General features: G+C 39.0%; 1 protein-coding gene across 1 annotated transcript in view; it reads right to left on the bottom strand.

Annotated features, from left to right (window-relative positions):
- ANKFN1 (ankyrin repeat and fibronectin type III domain containing 1) overlaps positions 1-12,041 on the bottom strand; it is a 132,226-nt gene that overhangs the window by 117,646 nt on the left and 2,539 nt on the right. Inside the window, exons 2-3 of the mRNA XM_064676040.1 lie at positions 9,128-9,185; positions 7,984-8,224 (exon numbers count right to left, since the gene is read on the bottom strand). The gene's annotated coding sequence lies outside the window, so the exon portion shown is untranslated. The remainder of the gene's footprint in view (positions 1-7,983; positions 8,225-9,127; positions 9,186-12,041) is intronic.

The raw sequence follows: 12,041 nt of genomic DNA, 5'->3' as shown, positions 1-12,041 counted from the left end.
CTTTAATGGCTACCCAAAAGGCTGTCAAATTAAATAAGAAACAAAATGCAAATAAATTAGCATTCCTAGCTACTGATACACTATAAATATTTATGAGGAAAAAAAGATGCTGTAATTTCGAATGATACCACAGGCCCATTTTGTACAAACAGTTAAAACAGTTATACATGCAATACCGTACTTTGCAATTTTTTTCCATTTCACATCACCATAATCACCTAATAAATATTTAAATGGACCCATTTGCTGTAACTATAAAAGAACCGTGTAAACTTGTTGTCATCTAGACACATAAGCCGCAGTGGAGTCAATGAATTTCAACAGTCACTTAATATTGCAAGCCACAAGCTACCTTAAACCTGCCAGCAACTGTCTGCCAGGAAGCTACTGTAGCACCACGGCTACCTCCTCCAACCCAGGACACGAGATTCATTATGAATGCGAGCATTGCTACTCTAATTAGGCCTGGGAGAGGTTTAACAACCATGCTACAGTCTTGCTGCTGACAAATATAAAAATAAAGCCTTGTTCAAATTAGCAATGTGAAGTGAGAAGGCCTAGAAGCAGCAACTGTCTGACCAGTAGTGAAACAGTTCTAATCTATAGTGAGGTTATTTTGCTTCATAAACTGCTAGTATGTTACCTGCAGGAGGTCTCCCTGTAAAATGAATTATAGTAAGCTATATGTGATAATTAACCGTGCATTAGCAAATATCTTGAAACAGGGGGGCTCTGTTTTCTCTGTATTTTGACTAATAAAAGCATGAATTTGTTCAACAAATGATCATTTAGGTTGTGGAATGCTAAGCATATTGGAAGAACACAGTAAGCAATAGAATATTGTAGGTGGACTAACAGTTTCCTTACAAAAACAGGCTGTTTAATAGGCTGGCTCCATACTACGTTATTCACAGTACTAAAAACCACAGTGTTGGGAAGACAAATACAATATACATTTAAAATAATATAAACCTTGTACTCATATTTACTTTAAAAATGCCATGGATGTGACAATAAAAAAAAATCCATAAGCAAACGTTTATTTCAGAAAGAGAAAATCCCAAATGACTCTTTCCAGAATGTAAACAGATAGTGAGGCAATTGGTATGGTCATCTTCTGCAGAGGGGAAAAAACCTCAGCTGGGTTTAAAATAGTCCACATCATATGAATGTGAAGCAAGGCAAAAAAAAAAAAAATTAATTTATTATGTATACTGCTTAACACAATAAAAATAAAGTGGTGCCATAATTTATTTTAGCTTCATTTACATCTTACGAAAACATCTTTAACCATAACGCTTTATGGAGCTGTGACTGGAGCAGCCTCACTCTTGGCTGTGAATCAGGGGTCAGAGCCACTGCAGCATACACAGGTTGACAGTCTGTACCTCTTTATTCATACCATATGGACTGGAGCCCAAGCTTCCAAACATCACAAACTGAAACTCATTTAACTACAAGTAATCTGCCAGCTTTAGCCAGACTCCATGCAGGAATGACTCATTATAGGATCTGGCCTTATCAGGGGGAATTCGCAGCCCCAGCGTTGCGGGGATCAGCCTCAGGTAAAAAGAGAAATTCTGAACAATGATGTTTCAGTTCATAAATATCACCATTCAGATGGCTCTCAAAAATTTGAATATCTTTAAAACATCAGAAGTGTTCTATAAATTTAAGATAAAGCCAAGATACCCCTCAGGTGTACGTGTCCATCTCCTTCCACCCAGCTCAGCTCTCACCTGCCCTGTGACAAACACCACACCTCCTTTGGCTGCCAGGTCTGTTCTAGTCGAGGTGAGGGGATTTCCAAGGCAGAGAGTTATCAGTGAGATGCCAGAATCATGAACATGTGGCAGACATTCAGTCTTAGAGCAAGACAGGATGCTCAGGGAGTTGGTCCCTGGAGAAAAGTGTGAGCTGTGACTGCAGCATCCTGTGCCACACAGTCCAGAGCAGGAATGGTCCTCACCACATTCCTGCAGCCCTCCTTTTGAACATCCATCTGGTTCAACCAAAGGATATTGGCTTAGTATCAGCTTTTTAATATCTTTAAAAACTATTTGGTGGTGTGTGTGTGTGCAGTAGATGCATATATATCATACACATGAAATATTTTCATTTTGCAGAGTTCAATGATTGTTGCCATCGAATTACAAAACACGGGTCAACAACACATTGCTGGGAAAGCATGTACAAAGGAAATAGGCATTCTCCTTAAGGAAAACATTCTATATAGTTAAAAATTGCTACAAATTAGTGGCAAGCACATGGCTACAGGTTATTTTTCCTGCTTCACTACAGAAAGATAAGAAATTACAAAGGCATATTTCCATTCCTCCAAGTGTGTACACAGTTTTTGTCTCAAATTAATAAGCATCAATCAGCTGGTAAAGGAGGGCGAGTCTAGGATTCTATTTTTCCCTAAATTTCTATCACAAGCATGTTTGACTTATATCCAAGAGGAATTTCAGTGTATAATTTTTTTTAATGTTTCTCCCTCTCAACAACATGATTTTTCACTATAAGGGCATCAGATGATTTTAACCATCTCAATTTGAAAGTGAGCACAGGTATTCATACTACTGCAGTTAATAAAGTTTGAAAATCCAGTGTCACTTTTAAAATCTGCTTTTCAGAAACAAACCCAAGCCCTTAAAAGTTGCTTTTACCATTGTGCTAACCTTCAGTTTTCTAAGGTAAATGAGAACTTAGAAAGTAGTGTGCTGTATTTTCTCAGTTGAATTATATTTATAGACTTCCAGGCAGAGGGTAAGATTGCCCCCTTTTGGAATTTTTCAGAGTAACAGTCCAAATAAAGAATCGGGTGCAAAGCATTCCTAATCCCTACTCAAGATATGCATCTCATCAGGGATTATTTGTGCTTCAGACTGTTGTGTTCTCGTGTTACTATATATGTGGCTTCACATTCCTTATTAAAGCAACAGGCATGAAAGAATTCAACTGCTCTTGCCAGCAACCACAACGGCACAAAATCTAAAGTCAGATAAAGGTAAACATCTGGAACCTTCCAAGGAATGCAGTAGTAAAGATGGAACATATAACTGCATTCTCCCCTTCTCTGCTCTGTGGGACAAACTTCAGAGACTGTAATCTGTACCTACAGACCCCCATAAAGCAGCATTCTCTGATAAAATTTAAGTAGAGCTTAGTATTTTAAATAAGAAATGAGAGTACTGAAGTGCTGAAAACAACCAGGACAGTTCTGATTCCAGATTTAATTTAATAGCAACCCCCCCCTTGGTATACTGATCTGGTGGTTGGGCTTTTTTTTTAAATTTGTCATCTTTAATACATAAATGGTGGTCATTCATCCAGTGTACTAGTCCTTTAAAGAGATGTTCATGACCACAGGCAGAACATGCACAGTAACCAGAAGTCTGGATGGAGATATGTATTTTCATTAAAATCTTATTTTTTTAATTACATTGCCATCATGCCAGATATATCAATAAAAATTTTTTACTGAAAAAATGCAATTTTGTCCTTTTAAGTAGTTAATAATTAGCATTATTTACGAATAAAGCATCATTGTTCTGTTACTTGAACAGTATCTTCTAATTTTAGAAAGCTTATCATTTTATAATGTACAATAAATTGCAACATACAGCACATTCCTATTTTTGTTTCAAAACTTATCTTTCAATTACCAAATCCCATTCATTTTCATATGAACCTGGGGGCTCAAAATCAGTAAAGAGTTTAATCTAAAGAGTTGTCTCAGTGTATGGCTTCAGCTAGAAGTGGTTCAATGACCATCTGACAAATGGAAACATGGAGAGATCTCCAAATGGAGACAGATCAATAAACTGATACAAGCCAGCAATAAAATGGAAATCAGAGTATCAGTGGGAGCTACACTGATGTATCTCATCACAGCTAAAGAAGACATCTGTTCAAGCAAAGGAAGAGGAGCAGGCAGGCAGTTCAGCACATCAGACATAGAGGAAAACAGAATGTTTAAGCTGTGCAATTCTGCTGAAGAACTCCTCACCTAAACTCTGTGGGCAGTATTAAATGACACCCTCTCACTGAACTGTTTCAGTCCCAGACTCTAAGGATTATAACATTTGGGTTTCCATCTTACTACAATCAAAATGATATCACCAAAGGCTGTTGTCTTCCAATAATATACCTGTAGTTCAATCAGCTAAACTGAGATTAGACTAATTCATAGGGAACAGCAAAGCTGAGCATCACTGCTGATCTTCTACCCTGAGCACAATCCTATGGAGCAGTGTTCATGTGGGTGCTGGGAAAACACCACTGTGCCAATTAACTTTAATGCAAGTGCATCAGCAATAGGTCATGTCACTTATATCTCAGTTTTAAAAAAAATTAAAAATCATCAGTGATATTTTTGCTGTACCTAATATTGTATCATTCTTAACCTCTTAAATATCAAACTTTTAAGAGTGTGATGAGAGTGATCCTTGTCACTTACAGAGGCTTCATCTTTGCTTCAGGGCGAGGAGATTATCACAATAAAGAAGATTAGGTATTGCAAATGTTCATGTTTTCATAAAGAAGCTGAAGTCCCTGCTCTACTGGGTAGAACTCTGAGTAAAAACCACCATTGCACATAAAGCACCAAGTGTAACAAGCTGAACCGCAATGTAACTTTCCAGACTGTTTGCCCAAGCTGTTTAATGCCCTGTGTATTTCTGCGGAGGGAAAGTGAGAGCTTAACTTGAATTATGTCCTTGCTGCTTTCAAAATACTTGAAACAGTTATTCAAAACTGTAGCCAGTGTGTCATGCATTCCAATACAGAATATAGGAATCTATGTATTTAGTGTCACTGTAAGACTTTTACCTAGAGCTTTCCTTTTGGAGCCATGGAGTTAATCATAAGGAAGGAATGCACACTCTGATCATGCTAATTAGCTTACTGAATATGACTTCTAAAGAGATCACTTAATGTGTCCTCAAGGATGCTGAAAACCATTTTATTAAGAGAAATGCTTGGTTTCCTTTACTGACACATTCATTGGACCAAAAGGCTGTCATGAAGCAATCTGTAGCTGTCTTGATATCTATATATGGACAAGAAATAGCACTGCAGAAGATACATTCTAGGTTTAATAACCACATTTTATAGCCACTGAAAATTACTCTATAAGGGTAAGGACAAGAGCAGGAGAAAATTCACTCATGCTTTCAGAAAATTTAAATATGAACTTTCCAGGGCATGCTTTTTACATATAAAGGGCATGAATCAGTGCTCTGGATCTCTCCACTTAATTCCATGCTTTTGTTTTACCTCTTTGTCATTACTGAAGGACACCAAGGAGCAGTGCCAATTGATACATAGTTTTGCTAATGATTGTAAAAGTGCTTTAAAAAAAAGTGTTATGTGCAATAAACCTTTTAACTGCTTCCTTAGCTAAGAAAAGAGCACCTTGTGGGTTTTACCATGGCTCAGAAATTTTTAGAATGTTCTCATCCTTGCCATGTTTTGATATAATTTCTTCCCATTTTGTCACCAAGGTCCTTATTATGGGCTGGGACCTCAAGATAGCCAAGGTCTTAATTCAGTCAGTCTGCTGGAAGCTTGGGTGGAATGTTGGCCAAATATCCCCACCTGCTGCTCCCATCAGGCCTGGTCTGCTCATTCCTCAACAGAACATGAGAAAAAGGTTCCACCTCTTGTGGAGAAGTCCTAATGACTGGGCTCTTCCCTCTTTTTCTGTGCTTTAAGGCAGGATGGAAGATGTAACCCATGGAACAAAGCCAGCACCACTGCAGAGCAGTTGTCACAAGGACAGTGGTGCTTGTAGGACAGGTAGGAATTCTGCTTGTTTATCTGTTTAGAAGGAAAAAATCACTTCTTCCTTAGGAGTCTGTTTTGGAGCCTGACTGGAGCATGTGAAGGGGCTGATACAGTGCAATAGAATCTGAGTATTTGTAGCACAGAGTGATTTGAAAATAAAACTCTTTGTGAGTGTAGGAGAGAATGCTTATTATGTGCTTCCATAATCACATATTTCATCCAAAATTAGAATCTGTTGAGTAAATCCCCAAACAATTTATGACTTCTCTAAAGCAATTCCCCAATTGTTCTTCAGGCAACTCAAAGGCCATGGAGCACAGAAACTGCTGTAGGCTGCAGAATGTTTTCATCTGACTTATTGGTGACTTTCACTCTGCTTTTCCAATATCATAAATATAGCTAACAGATAAAGATTAAGACTATTTTATATAGGAGCTTTTTTCAGTCATAAATCTATGGGGAAATAAGTTTTCATTGAAACAAAAATCTATCTTCTTTTGGGGGGGAGACCAAGTTTGTCCTAAAACCTCCTAAAAAGAGCAGCTGTAGTTTTCATAGTAACTTCACTAAAACTGATTTGATTTTAGGGGAAAGGATTTCTAGTCAGCTCTAATGACAGGGAGAATTACCCGTCATCATTCAATTTGGCTGAACAAGGACTCCTCACTTTATTCTATAAATGCAGAAAATACTTGTAAAAGCCTAGACTTATAACATCTGATAGCATCATCCACTAACTCTACACCAGGGAAGCTGTAGGAACAATAAAGGCAAGAAGTGCAAGAGAGGGCCTGTTGAGATTAGCAGTAAAGACTCAGAGTAATTGGACATGCCATCACACTGAAAACAAAGGAAATGGGCATTAATTCCTCAGTGAATTACTGGCTGCCCTTCTGTCATTGCTTGTATTGAGCTCAGAACGAAGTTTTAGGTAAGTTCTTTGGAGACTTTCTTTATCATGAGCTTAAAACCATTAAACAGTCTTTAAAAAAAGAAATCAGTACCACTTCATGCAGTATGTGGAAAGAGTACAGACAAGAATGTCATGCTACTTCCAAGGCAGTCAATTAAACTGTACCATGCATGTGCAGGCCAAGTTTCTTCCATCAGAAGGAGCAGTCTCCAGGAGACTATTTAGTTACATGAATCACTATTTATCTGGAGCCTCTGACAAGATAGAGCCAAATCGATTTCTTCCAGAGAAGGCAGACTCAGGCTAAGTTATATCCCTGTTTTTCACTTCAAAAAGACATAATCAGTTTATGAGACGTGAAAAAAATGTAGCCTGTTGCAGTGTCAGTTCCCCACAAATGTTCTAAAAACCAGAAGGGCTGTTGCTACAGCAGGAACATGAGCTTTGAATTCGTTGCTAATGAGGAGTGCTTGGAAAACACACTGAGAAATAATTGCAGGTTAATAACCAGGTTTCAGAAAATCCAAATGATCCCTTTTTATTCCATGTGTCATAGCAGTCTGAGTCTGGTAGCACAATGCTACCTAATCTTAATTAGGTTCCTTCATCTTCCATTGGCTGGAGTTGATTTGTTCCAGTCAAAACTGGTCCCCTAAAGCTTTTGGTAACTCCCAAATTTACTTATTCTTTAGTTATCCCAACCAAACACGCACCTTTTTGGGAAGAACCAAAGGAAAGAAGAACTTTTCATTAAAAAACCACAGTTTGTCTCAGACTGTCATAAAACTCTCTGCACACTCGTTCCAGTTTGCCAATTTTTAGTACTGAGTTTGCTCAGGTGTAAATGCAGGTAAGTTATCACTATTAACACCCTCCCTTAAACTGACTCTTGAAGGAAACAGTAGAAATATAAACAGTTCTGTAAATGGAAAGTATAAACATTGAGTCTTAAATACGACCATTACTTGTTTATAAGTATGTCCTGTGAAAAGGTATTGACCACACATCAAAGTATCAGTATATACTTGGTTTAAAATATCAGCATATACTTGGAAGGCAAAACAAAAGTGTTTTCTCCCCTACAGATATTTCAAATTCCATTCTTCGTATAAAATATTTTAAGTATTCAGAGAACAGCAAAGAAATAATCTGCCTGTGCATCACAGCAAAGAAAATGCAATTTTCATTCTTCAAAGATGAAAAATTGTGTCCAGAAACACAGACAGTAATCTGCTCATCAGATAAGTGAACTATGTAAGGAATTATTTGAAAATACTTACGTACAGTGACTCCACTTCACTTTCCCCCTCTCCAGGCTACTTTGTTTTTCACTTGTGCTGTTATTCAAGCCTCAGCTGAAACAAACTGTCTTTGACGGGGATGCATTTCATCAGAGCTGCTTTGTCTGCCTGCAATTCCCTGGATGAACACTCTTCCAATAATTTATGTCACCACTGGAGTTCTCTTGCTCCCCGAGCACGGGCAGTGTGGCTGCTCTGTCATCTCCCAGTCCCGGAGCTTCTGCGGGCAAGAAACAATAGCTGGGCAGCTGACAGTGGATAGTGTGCAACTGCTGGGGGAAGGCAACCTGAGAGCACAGAGCAACACTTTAGATGGTAAGGGGACACTGCAGTGTGTCATCTGTCCTCCAGTGGCATTTTGAACCCACAGAAAAACTATAAAATACTGGTAATAAGCCTGTGAGGGCACAACAGCAATGGAAAAGGATTGTAAAATAATCGGTGTCATGAATAGCATGGTGTCCAAAAGGGAGATGTTCCTTTAAAATGAAGTTATGTTTTAATAAGAGGACAAAAACCTCAATTTTTCTTTACCAAGAGAACAGCAAAGGCTGAAATACTCCTGACAGATACGATATTCCCTTCAATAAATTAAATTACACTATTGATGTTAGCACTATCATGCTGACAATGAGGATCAGAAACAGTGTAACTGTCTAAATAATAAAGGAATAACAAGAAATAATTCTAATATTCTACTGAAGGGCCATCTTTCTAACACAGCTTCCTAAATTTATTCTAGTGTGTGAGATACCTTCTGTGGCAAAACAAGTGAACAGATGAATTGTGACACGAATTTTCAAGGCAAGCTCTCCATCAAAAAGAGAAGACTTCTCAAGATTCAGTTGTATGAATCAATAATCATTCCCACAAGCCTACTAATTTATTTTGATTCTATATAAAGGAGTTCACAGAAATTTTACCAGATAGCTAAGGTTAGGTAACTATTCAATTTGGATAGAGAGTTCAGATAAGAATTTATATGTCCATTGGAAAATAATTAACTCACTAACATCTATTAATAACCACAAAAACTGCTGGAAGAGGCAGTTCTGTTACTAATTTTTTTAAAGTTCAGTAAAACTCATTTTTATAGACAGGACTAAACATTTTTAACACTTACTTTACAGCCTCCTCTGGGATGGTGTATACTGCTGCCAACTCAGCACCACTTCCTGACACTTTAGAGAAAAAAGAAAGAAATGTTAAACACAGTGGCAGAAGAAAAGTTTAAGTGCCTTGATTCATTTTTCCACATTGGGATCTGAGATAACACAACTTTTATAAGAGGGCACTGCCTTTTGGAATTGAAATCAACAATTTGATTTCTGCCCCCCACTCTCCTTGCAGAATCAGTATCAGAATCTTGACATTCAAAGTGTTTGTACTATTGGGAAGAAATAATCACTTAAAGACAAAAGCGTGTAAGGATATAACTCCAACAATGTCATTAAGATCTAAAGGAAAGATTCCTGCCTAATAGTCCCCCAATACAGGGCTCAGATCCCAGAGATCCTTTAGGACATAAAGTGAAGGTATTATGGAGCCAGCCTACAATCCCTTAACACCATGACCTCATTCACATGGCAGTGTTGGACAGCAAGGAGACAAAATAATCACAGTCACAAGGGTTTAAGATTGACCCTCTATGGACAAGTCCAGCCAGTGAGGGGCTGTTCTCGTCCCCTGGATAGATAATAAACTGAAGGAAGAGGGAGGAGAGGGGAATCCGGGGGAAATTTCACTGTACCCCATAGTTTGAATGAAAGATCTTCCAATGCACTCCAAAAATTCCCTATTTTGCTGTAAATCTTTATTTCCTTTACCTCACGCAAAGAACTGGTAGAAGACAAACCATTTCACAAGTTAAGTAAAGAAAAGTCTCTCACAGCTGAGCTATTTACAACTCTTAACAGACCTTGCCCTGCTGGAGATGCAGCAGGTGTAGCTGGAAGGAGCAGAGGAGTGAAGTATCTCTTCCATTTCAGGTGGAAAGCAAAAAGCAAAGAGGAGCCTGAGGAGACCCTTTTATAATGGAGAAAGAAGCAAGGTTTTAAGGCTCACACCAAACTGTGCTCAAGGCCCAAAATAAAGGTCTTGGTCTGCAGAGCTCACAGGAATAACAGCAGAAAGTGCAATAAATGAAGCCTTGAGAGCCCCAGTTGAAGCCTTTTCCATCAACACACTCTCTTGGTCAGAAAATTCCTGAGATGTTCCTGTAACCAAGGGGGAGCCATGCTGATGTCATCATATGGGGGGACAGTCAATAAGTATTTTTACACTTAGATAGAATGAAATTATTAATTTAGAAGTTTACAAGGTTCTTGAGACCTTCAGCCAAAGAAGACAAAAAATATTATATCCTGATTCATTTTAGGAATAGCCCACAGATAAAACTTTCATGAATGGCAGGTCTAAATTTCAGGAGTGATTCAGTCAGATCAGGCTTCTAAATCATCTTAGGTGCATCTGAAACTTGTGCTTGAGATGAAGCCAATCTAAGGAAAGAATGTACAACCAGGGTTTTCTTAAACAAGCACCAAGTAATGTAACTAGGCTAGAAAATAACTGAGATGTGAATATTGCTTGTTGAAAAATTAGCAGGGACAGCTATTGCAGGATTTCCTACAACTTTATGCAATTGTCAGAAGCAAAGGAATGAGGCTATTTTAAAATCAGCTGCTGTTTATAATGTTCCCTTTCAGATTTCCACTTCTAAATCTGAGCCCAAACTGCAGCAGGGACCCTCTGCTGACACAAGAAAATACTTGAGTCAGTGTTTTCCTCCTCAATCTTTCAGCTGACCTAAGCAGCTCCTAACACTTTCCAGGCTCAGATGACTCAGCACTACAGTTAGATAACATTTTTTTCATTCCTTCCTGAAGTTCAAATAACACATAAACAGTCTTTTACTCCTTTCAAGCTCAGACTTCAGCAGAGATCTTTCAGCTCCCTGGTTCTCTGAAGCACCAACAGTTCAGCTTTACTAAGGCTCAGAGGAGAACGAGTCAGACATTGCCATCCAAAGAAAGCGATGTCCTGCTGTGTCTGTCGTTATAGAGGAAGACTCTGACAGAGAATTCAGGCTGCCATGCCTTGTTATCCAACTGTATTCCTAACCAAAGGTGAGTTTTCCTTTTTCTGACCCCTCCTGGAAGTCTACCAGCTGCAGCAGGCAGTCCAGAGCTGCTTCAGTGGGTACCAGACCCATGGATTGTTTCCATTAACCCTGGAAGCAGAGCTTCTAGGGGCTCACTCAAAACCTCAGTTTCTCAAAACAGAGTTATCAGAATTAGGGGGACACTAAACCTGCTGAGATAAAGCCAAAATGGACATTCTCAATTTTCTAAGTTGCCATCCATGTCCAAATGAAGGAAAAAGTTCTGCCAGAGTTTTGGCAGCTGTTCAATTTTCTGGGCCTGATCAACACCCACAGAGATTCTTTCAGAGATTCAAAAGGGAGTTACTGAAATGTATACAAAGCACATTTATATAAACAATTTCAACAGTCCCTAATTTGTGCAAAGGTGAACATCATCCACTGAACACCTGCAGCACCACCTTATTCAGAAGTGTATTACCGACATCATGAAATCCCAAATCAATCCAAGTGGGATATTTTCCCTTTCAATAACAGCAATAATGGCTTTTTCTTGGAATATCCAATCTTTCCATTTCATGAGCAGCACCCTTCTGCTTCGGAGATGGGGAAATCAAGTCACAAGAAAGGTACTGGCTAAGTAAAAGTACCCAGTACTCCACAGCCCAAGGCTGGCTTAGAACCTGAATATTTGAAGTTCCCACCCAGATCCTCAGTAACCAGCCTGCCCAGAGAGCTGACAGAGCTCCACAGCCCCTGCCAGTCACAACCACATCTCCAGTGGAGAAGTTCAAGCCCCAGCAGGCAATAGCTGTGTGTACCTTCTGCAGGCACCTTCTGAGGGCTGGGGCTTCTGCTCAGGGCTGGCTATTTTTGGCTGCTATTCACAGCTCCAGTTGAGCAGCCTCTGGCGAGTGCACCTGGCAACAGTGGCTCA

This window comes from Pseudopipra pipra, chromosome 19, assembly GCF_036250125.1.
Source record: "Pseudopipra pipra isolate bDixPip1 chromosome 19, bDixPip1.hap1, whole genome shotgun sequence".
In the NCBI taxonomy this organism is placed as follows: Eukaryota; Metazoa; Chordata; class Aves; order Passeriformes; family Pipridae; genus Pseudopipra; species Pseudopipra pipra.
This window is presented reverse-complemented; position numbering and strand designations above follow the sequence as displayed.